The sequence below is a fragment of the Gekko japonicus genome, unplaced genomic scaffold, assembly GCF_001447785.1.
Source record: "Gekko japonicus isolate JY-2015 unplaced genomic scaffold, Gekko_japonicus_V1.1 scaffold1519, whole genome shotgun sequence".
In the NCBI taxonomy this organism is placed as follows: domain Eukaryota; kingdom Metazoa; phylum Chordata; class Lepidosauria; order Squamata; family Gekkonidae; genus Gekko; species Gekko japonicus.
Genome location: NW_015165287.1, coordinates 34,457 through 46,669, shown reverse-complemented (window position 1 = coordinate 46,669; position 12,213 = coordinate 34,457). Strand labels below are relative to the sequence as shown.

At 46.9% G+C, this 12,213-nt stretch overlaps 1 long non-coding RNA gene across 1 annotated transcript; it reads left to right on the top strand.

Moving 5' to 3' along the window:
• The first annotated feature begins 9,850 nt into the window (after positions 1 to 9,850).
• On the top strand, positions 9,851 to 11,951 carry LOC107109656. The gene is made up of 3 exons (XR_001482486.1): positions 9,851 to 9,906; positions 10,692 to 10,754; positions 11,874 to 11,951. It is a non-coding gene; the product is annotated as an uncharacterized LOC107109656 (long non-coding RNA).
• Positions 11,952 to 12,213: the final 262 nt, after the last annotated feature.

Sequence of the window (12,213 nt, the reverse complement as noted above, 5' to 3'; positions counted from 1 at the left end):
TCGGAATTTTGTGAGGAGAAAGAAAGGATATTAAAGTCTGTTATGCCCAGGAATGAAAATTACAGTCTTCTCCACCCCTCACCCTTTTTTTACAGTGATGCATTCCAGAAAATACAAGTTGGTTCCCTTCCCTCCAGTCTGCCTTTCTGAGCTATTTCATTCTGTAGCCAGCTGCAGCTAATTGCATCAGTGCCGCCTTTAGTGCTTTACATGAAAAGGAAACCTGTAATTTATTGCAACAGACCACACCACTTCTGCCGTACATCTTGTTTCTTCTGTCATTTCAATGAGCACATTTTTTTATAGTGCATTGGCAGCTCGGCAAGTGGAAAACAACATCACTCGAAAGAAACTCCTCCATATGTTGCAGCCAGATATTGATAAAAGAACAAACAAAAAAAACATGTTATTTATTTGTAAGTGGGATTTCTCCATGAGCCAGAAAGAAAGCAAAGCTGAATCAACATTTTGTGTAAATCTGCTTGCCAGTTAACTGCATCGTTGGCTGGGCACCAACACTATGTGAGGCAAAGTTTCAGTCAAGAAGATGCCATATTTTAAAATGCTGCAATGCCATTGAAATCTATGAAAGTTTACTCCATCAAAAGATCTGCCCCCCCCACCATCTGTGTCTATAAGAATTTATTTTTACAGTGTGTTTTCTTCCTATGCATCTGTGGCTTTTATAGTCAAGACAAGGCTTGTATGTGATCATGACTCCCCCCCCCCTTTGCTCTTTTCCCTTTTGTCTTTTTAAAAAAAATTATGTTTGGTAGCAAATGCCCACTGCTCCCATCTTGACCAGTCCCCCACACATTAGTTTAGTCCATCCCTCATCACTCCAGACAGGGATAGGATTGGGTTTTTTCCCTAAACTCTGATGGATTTTTTTAATGCTTTGTCTCCTTTGAAACCAAAAAGCTGAGCCCAAAATGGTAGGGAACAGAGGAAGAAAGCCATCTCCATGTTGCCTCCACCCCAGGGCTATTTTTGGGCAGGAACGCACAGGAACGGAGTTCCGGCTGGCTCCTGAGTTGGCCACGCCCAGGAACTCAGTAGCATAATAGGCTACACCTAACAGCAGACACTCATTAGGATTGGCTACATTAGGGGTGTGTGGCCTAACATGCAAAGAAGTTCCTGCTACAAAAAAAGCCCAGGGTTTTGACAACAAAGTAAACAGAATAAGAAGCAAAAAGTGGGTGTGGTTGGATGACCACACTTCTGGTAACAGGTGGGGTGTGGCCTAATATGCTAATGAGCTGTGCTGTCAGGGGTGTGACCTAATATGCTAATGGGTTTCTGCTGTTGGGTGTGGCCTATTATGCTAATGAGTTCCTGCTGGGCTTTTTCTACAAAAAAAGCCCTGCTCCACCCCATACTAGCCTTTCCTGAACTTTGTCTTTTGGGAGAAGAGGTGGCATTAGCCACCAAGATTAAGCCTTCTCCAGTCTTCATTATCATATTCTAAGATACTAGACAAAATGTTATCAGTATTTTTACATATGCAGGTGTGGGTTTTAGGGTTGTGTACAAACCTTTTTGTTTTGTTATCGTTTCAGAAATCTTAACTTTTCCCCACTGTAGTTGTTATGAATCATAGTCATTATCTCAATTCCATTTGTTTTTCATTTCCATGAAAAACACATGGGGCAGGCTAGGGACCTACTGATGGCCTAAATTTCAACTACAGTAGGCATACTGGAGATGACACCCCCCTCTCCCCAAACATGCAAAATAGAAGTGATGAGGGATTTGGCAACTCAAAAAAATAAAGTGAAGGTAGCCTGGAAGAGGGGGGAACAGAGTTTGCACTCAGCAACCAAGAAATCAAGCAGTGATAAAGAGCAGAACATGGGAAGACATTTGGAAGACAAGGACTGGGAAGCATTGAACAAGCCATATTACAGAGAGGCAGAGCTGGCCCTTGAGACTGACAGGGTAGGATTATAGGCAACAGGCAATATCTTGCTTGCATCTGCTGGAAAACTATCAACTGGGCAGAAAGGAAAGAGTCTCCCTTTATTTTAATGTTTGCGTTCTTGTTCTTGATGTAATCATTTGTTTAATTTATCCATTTAGGTTATATATTCCAACAAATCAAAAAGGAAGGGAGGAGGAAGAGAAATCAGAGACAAAAAGGAAGAATTAGCATTTGGTAGCCCCACTGCTAGTGAGTGCAAGCCAGAGCTATATTGTGGATCATATATGATTGTGAATTCCAAGTAATAAACATTTTTAAGAGAGAGAGAGAGAGAGAGAGAGAGAGAGAGAGAGAGAGAGAGAGAGATAGAGAGAGTGTGCGAGAGAGAGAGAGAGAGAGAGAGATAGATGTTGGCATTTTGCATGCCCAGGAAAGCAATGCATAATTATAGGCTGAAGGTAATGTTTTGCTTACACCCACAGGAGGAGGAGGAGAGATTGGATTTATACCCCACCTTTCACTACCTGAAGGAGTCTCCAAGTGGTTTACAATGTTCTTTCCCTTCCCCTCCCCACAACAGACATCCTGTGAGGTAGGTGAGGCTGAGAGGGCTCTTTTGAAGACTATTCGTGAGAAAACAGCTCTGAAAGAACTTGTAACTGACCCAAGGCCACACCAGCAGCTGCATGTGGAGGAGTGGGGAATCAAACCTGGAGAGCCAGTTTGGTGTAGTGGTTAAGTGTGCAGACTCTAATCTGGGAGAACCGGGTTTAATTCCCCACTCCTTCACTTGCAGCTGCTGATGTGACCTTGGGTCAGTCACAAGCTCTGGCACAGCTGTCCTTGAAAAAGAGCAATTTGTGTCAGAGTTCTCTCAGCCCCACCCACCTCAAAGGGTGTCTGTTGTGGGGAGGGGAAGGGAAAGGAGTTTGTAAGCCGCTCTGAGACTCCAAGTGAAGGGCAGAGTATAAATCCAATCTCTTCTCTCTTCTTCTCCCAGATTACAGTCCATGCTCTTAAACACTACACCAAACTGGCAGCATCCCATTATTGGACAGTGGAAAGCCTTCAGCCTAAGAAGCTGTGGTAAATGATGAGTCAGTCTTGTGGGCATCCTTGGCATTAGCCCACCCTTCCCCCCAAGTTTAAGTGCATGACTTTTGTAGGAACAAAAAACCTGAATGAAAGCTCTGCCGCTACAGACAAGGGGATGGATCCAGCACATGGACTTTACTAGGACTATGTCAGATTTTCCCTCTCCCCAGTACCTATCTCCAACCCTAGGGAAGTTTGTTGCTAGGGTCACAGGATCTGCATGGAGTAACAGCCATTTGGCTGTGTGTTTCTTTGCCGGTTTCCTGTCATTTTCGCTCCCGTCCCCCAACAAACTGTCTACATTTGCATCTGGTTTCATGCTGGCAGTGCGCTAGTATAAAAATCAGGGCGATTTCGCAGAAGACTTTGGCCCCCGGTCAACCCTCTTTTTTCTCCAGTGCATCTCATCAATTTCACACCATTTGCTCCGCAGCCAGCTTCTGGCCCGGAGTTTCCACCGATTTGTTCTGATTCAAAGCAATCCTTGAATCCCAGGATTTACCTTTCGCTTTGCAGTGAACCTAGCCCGCCTACCTTCCCCCCTCCCCACTTTTCCCACGCCCATTAGCCCACCCTCCCCCCTTTTTTCTTTTTAAAAAAATTGTGTCGTTATATCGTCCTATTGTACCACACTGCACGGGATTTCTATGGGGAAATGTGCGTTCCAGCTCCAGTCTCCCCTGTGTGCCAGCTCTGTCCATCGGGCTGCCGCGCCGCTCTCTTCCCCTGGTCCCGTGCTGGGCCTTCTGTGCCACCCCCCCCCTCCACGGCTGCTGAAAGGCCCTCGGGGCTGGGCCGGGGGCGGGCTGTCTGTGTCCTTGTGGCTCTCTCGCTCAGCGGCTCAGCCAGTCGGGCTGCCGCCGCTCCCTTTCCCATTCCATGCTGGGGCCTTCGCGGCACCCCCCCTCTCTCCGCTGCTGCTGGGCGGCTGTTGGGGCTGGATGGGGGGCACTTGCGGCCTAGTGGCTCTTTTGCCTGGCGGATTGGCTGGTCGGGCCGCTGCCACCGTGCTGCTCCATTTCCTGTCCTGGGCTGGGGCCTTTGCGGTGCCCCCTCCCCCTCGAGTCTGCTGGGCGGCCGTCAGGGGCTAGGGCTGGGCTGCCTGCAGCCTCGTGGCTCTCTCGCTTGGCGGCTCTGCCAGTTGGGCCACCGCCGCTCCCTTTCCCAGGACTGCGCCTTTCGCGGCAGCCCCCCTCCTCTCGTGGCTGCTGGGACCGGCCTTGGTGGAGGCTGCGGTGTGGCTCCCCGGTCGGTCCACGGGGGGACACTGGCTACGTAACGGGAAAGGGAGCGGCGGCGGCCGCCGAGAGAGAGAACTGGGAAGGATGGCTCCAGAGCAAAACCAATTTATGCAGTAGCCAAATTGCTTGCTCACAACTTTAATGCCAGTTGCTCACAAAGTAAAAGTTTTGTTCACAAGATTCCACACCTGGAAAGCACATTTCACCTGGGTGCGCGAGGGTGCAGCAAGGCGGCAGCATGCCGAGTGGAGGGGCTGCGGGGCCATGGCCACCCGCCCCCGGCCCGAGCCCCATAACCATTCCGTGCTGGGGTCTTCGTGGCGCCTACCCTTCCGTCCGTGGCTGCTTGACGGCCGTTGGGGCTGGTTGGGGCTGGTTGGGGGGGCACTTGCAGCCTAGCGGCTCTTTTGCCCGACAGATAGACCGGTCAGGCCGCCGCCGTGCCGCTCCCTTTTCCATTATGGGCTGGGGCCTTTGTGGTGCCCCCTCCCCCTCGAGGCTGCTGGGCGGCCGTTGGGAGGGTAGGGCCGCCACTTCCTTTCCTGGGACTGTGCATTTCGCGGCGGCCCCCCCTCCCCTCACGGCTGCTGGGACCGGCCTTGGTGGAGGCTGCAGCACGGCTCCCCGGCCGGTCCGTGGGGGGAGCCTGGCTATGGGGCTCAGGTTGTCATGACCTCGCCGCCCCTTTGCTCGGCCTGCCACCACCTCGCTACACCCTTGCGCACCCAGGTGAAATGTGCTTTCCAGGTGTGGAGTCTTGTGAACAGAACTTTTACTTTGTGAGCAACTGGCGTTAAAGTTGTGAACAAGCAATACGGCTACTGCATAAATTGGTTTGCTCTGGAGCCATCCTTCCAGTGCTAAGGCAAAAATGTGTGAGTTGGAGGCAACTTCTGGATCACTTGGTAAAAACGGTCAAGAAATTCAGAGTGGAATCCATACACAGCAATATCCACTCAAGCAATGAGCTGACAACAGCGAGTGCTTTCTCCCGAAGGTCCTCCATCATGGCCAAAAGTATCAGGGAAGAGAGGTTCAAAATTGAAAATCCCCAGACCTTTTTTTAAAAATTCACGGCTCAAAGAACAAAGATTACCAATCAGAAAGCTGAAGATGCGCCACATGATGCCTGCTCATTCCCATTGTTGTGTAATAACGATGTAACGTGATTGAGCATGCATCTAAAAAAGGGGGGGTTGGAGGGAGGATGGGAGGATAGGAGGGGTTTGGAGGGTGATGGGTGGGAAGGGGGAGGAGATAGATTGCAGGAAACCACTCCAAGGCTGTAATGCGAAAATGAAACCCCCGGAGCAGACCCAGGCAGACTGGCTGGAAATGCTTTAAAGGTGAAATTGACAATAATGATCCAGGGCAGAAAACTCCGACGCAAACCCGAGGTAAGTGCCAAGTGAGAAATTGCCCTCAGTGTCTGCATATGTTTCCCACCCTCTGGTAGTGACTCCATTGTCATAGCCACTCCGCACTGGTTTAAATGAATGCTGTTCTTTGCTGCTCTAACCCCTCCTATCTGGTTTTGTTGCGCTGTCAACCTAATGCAGACATTTTTGAGTTGTTGCTCTGCTAATCTATATATCTAATAGCGAAGGCACCCCCTGCGTGCGGATACTTATTCCTGCAAATCTGGGGCACACAGGGGGCAAGGAGATCTTTCAGCACACTTGGAGCACGCTCCAGTTGTGCAGAAAAATCTTACATGTTTAAAAAAGTATACAGGGGATATTTAAATCCCCCCCAAAAGTTAAACGGCATTCTCTACTGACAGATCGCCAGTAGAACATTCAGTAGCCCAAGGGAAATGGCGTGGCTGCACACGCCCCGCAAAGAATGCTGGCGGCTACAACCACCCGGCAGCACAAACCGACACCTCAGATACCATCTCTGCGGGTGGACTCAACTCAGGCAGAGTCTTCCAAGGCTTATCGTGTTCCTGCGGAGGAAAAGGAGCCTCCCCCTCCTTCACAGTACTCAATACCACAGAAACCCGGCATCTCAGGAGTTGGGGGGGGGGAGCAGAAGCAGGGAAAGGAAGAAACATGGAAAACAGACATGAGGGAGGAGGGGGAGAGAATCTGGGTTGGAGGGAAGACAGGAGGGGCTGGCTTCCAATTTCAGAGTTCCCACAGGCTCTGAGACCCCATCTTCTGTCCAGCTGCACTCCAGGACTGCAGAGCACGAGCGTCCCCCAGTCCTGTGCCGGCTGCCTGCCTGCCCTTCCTGACAAGAAGTTGCCTGATAAAGTTGTCGTTTGCTCTCTCTCCCCCTCCCTCACTTGTTTCCCCACCTCACACACTCAGCGATCTTGCCTGCTCTGCCTGCTTTGCTTTGAAGCTGTTCAAATTGTGCCCTCCCACGCCTTGCAGGAGAAACAGGGAGGTGGAGAAGCCTGGGCAGTCACTATAGGAACTAGCCCTCTGATGGGGGGAGGGGGGTTGGTGTGAGCAGCCTTTTCTGACTGTGGTGGTGACTTCTGCTGCTACTGCAGCAACTTCATCCCCGGCTACAGCAACACTGCTGCTCTCCAGAATATCTGAAGCAGCAGGCGTGTGTCAGGAAGAGAAAATTTGTGTGTTTGTGGGTTTTTTATATTTACATTTGGGATATGGTTGCCAACCTCCAGGTGGCACCTGGAGATCTCCAAAAAACTAAGATGAGTTCTCCTGGAGAACATGTCTACTTTGGAGGTTGGACTCTGTGGCCTTATGTCCTGCTGAGGTCCCTCCCCTCTCCAAATCCCACCCCCCAAATCTCCAGGTGTTTCCCAACGTGGAGTTGGCAACCCTACCTTGGTGGCGGAGAGAAAGAGAAAGAAGGGGGTTTTGGGTTGGGGAGAGAAAGAAAGAGAAAGAAGAGGAGGGGGAAAGAAGCAAAGGTGGGAGAATACCACCACCCTGCATGTTTTTTGGGTGTCCCCACTTCTGCAAGCCCCCCTCCTTCCTTCCCCTCCCACTATCATCACACGTAACCTTTTAAATGCCAGGGTGTTACCAGCTGCAGTGGTCTCTGATTCACAGAGTCGCTTTGAACATTTTACTGGTGTGCCCAGTAATTCCCACCCCCTGCAATCTGCAGGAGATGCTCTGTGATGCCCCCTTAATGTCTTCCATAGGGATATAAAACAAGCCACAACACATTACGCAACATTTTGATGTGGGTCCCCTCTCGTTCTTAAATAATTCCAACTGGTGGTGCACAATAAACTAGGTAGTAACTCGTGATTTGATTCCAACAGTATTCTTTTCTCTTTTTACTAGCTAGCCCCCAAAATAATTTTTAAAATTTTTATCTTGTTTTGAAGCTACTATTTCTTGACCCTTTTACATACTGACTGAACATTTTTAAGTTCACTACTGGTGCAGTAAGAGCTTGCATCCATTTCAAAACGTTTAAATCCAGAAATGGTGTTTCTAATTTTATTTCCGCTTGGCTCTATTTCCTCATAGTTATGTACCAGCCCTCAAATCTTATCTTCCAAAACTTATCTATCTGCTTTCAAACCATTTATTTTCTTGACCCTCCCACTTTATGGGACATTTTTAAGTTCACAGGGGGGGGGGATTTACTTCGAGCTGTAGGAAGCACTCTCAGCAGTAAAACACAAGACCTTGTGTTTAGCTCAGTGGGTAAATTCCTGCCCTGTAAATCAGGGCATTGTTGGTTTGATTCCTGCATGGCTGCTTTTACTCATCGCTATATACCAGTCCTCAAAATTTTTTATTTGAAATGTGTTTATTAAATTTATAATCACTGAATATGACTGGGCAATGCACAGTCAGCAGCTTTTTCAAGTAAGAGGCCAAAGTATTTGAGCTTCAGTTTCATTATCTGGCCTCATTTGGCTCTCGTAGTCATGGCGTTTCTTATTTTTAAGTTCACAGGGGTAAGAAGGACAGACCCTAGGAGTAATAGAAGTGTTCTGGGACTGGAATGACTGGCCCCAGAGTGGAATGACAGCCCTTGGGGGTAGCAGCAGTGTTCTGGGACTGGAATAACAGGCCTCAGAGTGGAATGACAGCCCCTCAGGGTAGCAGTTGTGTTCTGGGAGTGGAATGACAGGTCCAGTGGTGGAATGACATCCCCTTGGAGTAAGAGGAGTGTCCTGGAGCTGGAATGCCAGGCCTATCATTACAGTCCCAGGGCACATCTCCTACCCCTTGGACTATCATTCTACTCTGGAGCCAGTATTCCAGTCCCAGAATACTCCTGCTAACCCCAGGGACAACCATTCCACTGTGGGGCCTCTCATTCCAGTCCCAGAACACTCCAGTAACCCCCAGGGGCCATCTAGTGATGAACAATAGATTGTGAAAAAAGACAAAGTGGACAGCTCCCCTAATGCTAACTTGAAAGCAGAGGTGCAGCAGTTCTAAACCACATGGGATAACAGTGGCACCAAGCTGATTCTAAAATGCATATGTAGATTTGGCCTGTAATGCTGGAGGGGGAAGGGGGAAGCATGTCAAGTAGACCCCTTAGGGTCCCCCACCCCACCCCTTCTTCCCCTTCCATCAGTGGAGCTCTACTTATGTAAGAGGCAGGAGAGAATGATTTTGTGACTTTCCACCTCCCCCCTACAGTCTCCTGACCTAACTTTGGTTTGCTTAGCCTGTACATCTACTGAAACTGGCAGCACCTCTACATCTCTACAAGGTTGCAGGCGGAGGATTTCCCCTGTATTGCTACCTGAAATCTGTTTGCTGGTGAGCTTGGAGATTGAGTCTGGGGCCTTAAACAATTCTGTGTTCTGACCATAAACTATGGATTATCACAAACACACACCACAGAGTCAGATAATGTGGTTTTATCATGCAGGATATGGAAGTCCACTGAATGATTTAGGTGCTTTAAAATTTAAGAGGTTGTAGCTCAAATATTCAGCTTACTCTAAACCAACAGAAGACAGCCCAAGTAACTTCAAAAAGGCAAAAGGCAGACCTTGAGTTTGATATGGCCAAGGCTGGTGGCGATTATGTTGGCATAACTTTAGCTTCTTATATTGAAAATCAAGCTTCTTATATTGAAAATCAAGATGTATGTTTCCTTTAAAGAGAGATGAAGGAAATAGTTACTGCCATATTAAATCAAAAGAAATACATGAATAAAAAACAATCACTAACTTTAAAGCATCTTTAATAGGTGTTCTTAATTTTATTAGGACCTGAATTGCTCAATGATAGGGACCATGTGTGTCAGTATTTTAGCATCATGATTTTTTAATTTAATTTTTTCTTTCTTTTTTACTTTTTACTGCTCTCTTCCTTGATTATACATGCTATGACACATGTACATATGAAACTGTAAGTGAAGTTTGAAGCAAAATGCTAAGTCTGCACTCTCTTCTCTATATGACCTGGCTCAATGACAGAGCATCTGCTTTGCACAGAGAAGTTCTCAGGATCCGTCCATTTAAAGAATCTCATAGCAGGTGTTGGGGAAGATATTTGTTGCCTGAGATCCTAGAGAGCTGCCGCCGTCTTCGGTTAGATGGACCAATGGTCTGATTCAGCCTCGTATATGATTTTTGTTCCCTTTCTGCAGCATCAGGAATAATACATTCTCACGACATTGTGTTCACCTGCTGGCCAATTCCTTTAACCTGTGTGAGCGAATCTGTGAAGTTGAAGTCAGGTGAGACACTGAGGTGATTTCAGAGATATGATGTTGTTATTATTACTCTCGTATATGTTTGTTTGTATGTCTGTTTGATTAAAATAATAAAAATTATTATTAAAAAAAAGATGCTGAAGGCCAGTCTAGAACTAGACTATAGCCCCGGTCACACGGGCAGGAAACTGCGGGGGAGAAGCGTGGCTGTTTGCCCTGGGGCAAACTACTGTGCAGTTACTTGATCAGACCTCCCGTGGAGGTCCTGTGGAGGTACCGTGGAGGTTCCATGGCAAGGGAGAGGTGCTGATCACAGGACAAGCCGGCGCGCAACGAAGAAGCACGCACCGCGGCAAAATGTTTTGTTTTTGTGTGTACACGACTAATGCGCATGCTCCGTTGGGTGCGTGCGCGCATCCACAGAGACTTGGACAAAAAAACACAACACCTTATTTGCAAGGGGACATGGGCGGGCGCCGGTATTTATTTATTTATTTAGATATTTATACCCCATTTGTCTGACCAACAGCAGAAACCAAAGCAGTTTACAACCTCATTCTCCCACCCTCCATTCTATCCTTTCAGTAATGCTCTGTGAGGTATCTTAGGCTGAGAGAGAATGACTGGTCCGAGGTCACCCACTCAGCTTCCGTGGCACAATGGAGTTTCCACCTTAGTCTCCCAGATTCTAGTCAGACAATCTAGTCCAAAAGAAATCACAACGTACCTCCTTGCTTACCGTCTTTCCATGTTCTAGAAGTTTCACCCTTGAAGTAATACAGTTGAGATCTTCTTTTGCATGTTTATAGATCAACTGAAAATGCGTTCTTGCATTTTGTGGATGGGCAAGAAAGTCGAGAAACACACTGCAGGTATGTGCGATCAAGTAGCCCTTGTTTTTTTAGTTTGTTAGTTGCTGTCGATTTTCCCGGTTTTGTTTTGTTATCTTGTTCCTTCAAAGAAACAAAGTTTAAGGAAGCAGGATGAGTGGTAACAGACTGGCCTGAAGAACTGCATAGAGAATGAAATCTATTTCACCCCAAGCAGAGATGTAAAATTTCTGGAAATTTTGAAGCCATGGGGGGGGGGAGCCATGGACATTGGGGAAAATTGAAATATATTGGGGGGGAAACTGAAATATATGTAATACTTAGTCCTATCAAGCAAAAACTAATTTTACTGCTTTAACAACATAAAATACATCATTTATAACTTACTCAGAACATAAAATAGCAGTATTTGACATATGTATGGAATTTAAAAGTTATACCTTAGTTTTGCACAAGCAAAGGAGTTTATTATGTCCCCTGGCCCCCCATCGTTCCTGTTCATGAACCCACATAGCTGTTCCTTCACATGGATCCTGTGACCCCAAGAATGGTCTTTCCAGGGCTTGAGAAGGGGCTGCGGGAACAGAGAGGAAGGTGGGAAAACTCCCATGTGTCTTCTATACATGGATATAGACCGCTATTGTTATGAATGTAAAATAGCAAAATCCCATATAACAGTAGTGGCGAACCTATGGCACGGTGGCACTCAGAGCCCGCTCTGTGGGCACGCGTGCTATCGCCCCAGCCAGGCCCAGACTAAGACCATCATTAAAGTGTCAAATTCTCTGCCAAATAATTTTAAATAAATGAAAGCATTTGGGATTGCTTTCCTTACTTTGTTTGGATCATCTTAAGTTAATGTATGAGTTGTTTTTTCTAAAGTAAAACCTCAGTATTCAGGTTAAATTGCCATGTTGGCACTTTGTGATAAATAAGTGGGTTTTGGGTCGCAGTTTGGGCACTCGGTCTCTAAAAGGTTCGCCATCACTGCCATATAAGTTGCCTTTGGGGAAGAATAGAAAGAAATATGAGCCACCGGAAGTCCTCAGACTTTTAAATAAAATTTTAAATAAAATTAAATGACTAATAAAACATCATTTTCCTTCTTTCTAAAGGCTTGCTCGTAGTTCTCTCTTTTCACATTAATCTGTCCACCAACAGGCTAATAGACTGTGGCATTGGCCAGGAGGATATTAAAGAACTGTGCATGGTCCTTGAGAAGAGTGGATGTCTTGCAGAACTGGAGTAAGTAGAAACTCTGTTGCTACATTCTGAAAAGCATAAACCAGGTCGAGCATTGTTTAAGTTTACAATGTCGCAGGATTGTTATTTGTTTGTTAAAAGTGATAGATTCTATTCTATGTTTACCATAAAATAAAACCATTCAAGTATAATTACATAAATTCACACTAAAAGAGAAAATTAGGGTAGCAGGTGTAATAGCCCAGTCTAGCCTGAACTTATCAGAGCATGGAAGCTAAGCAGGGTTGGTACTTGAATA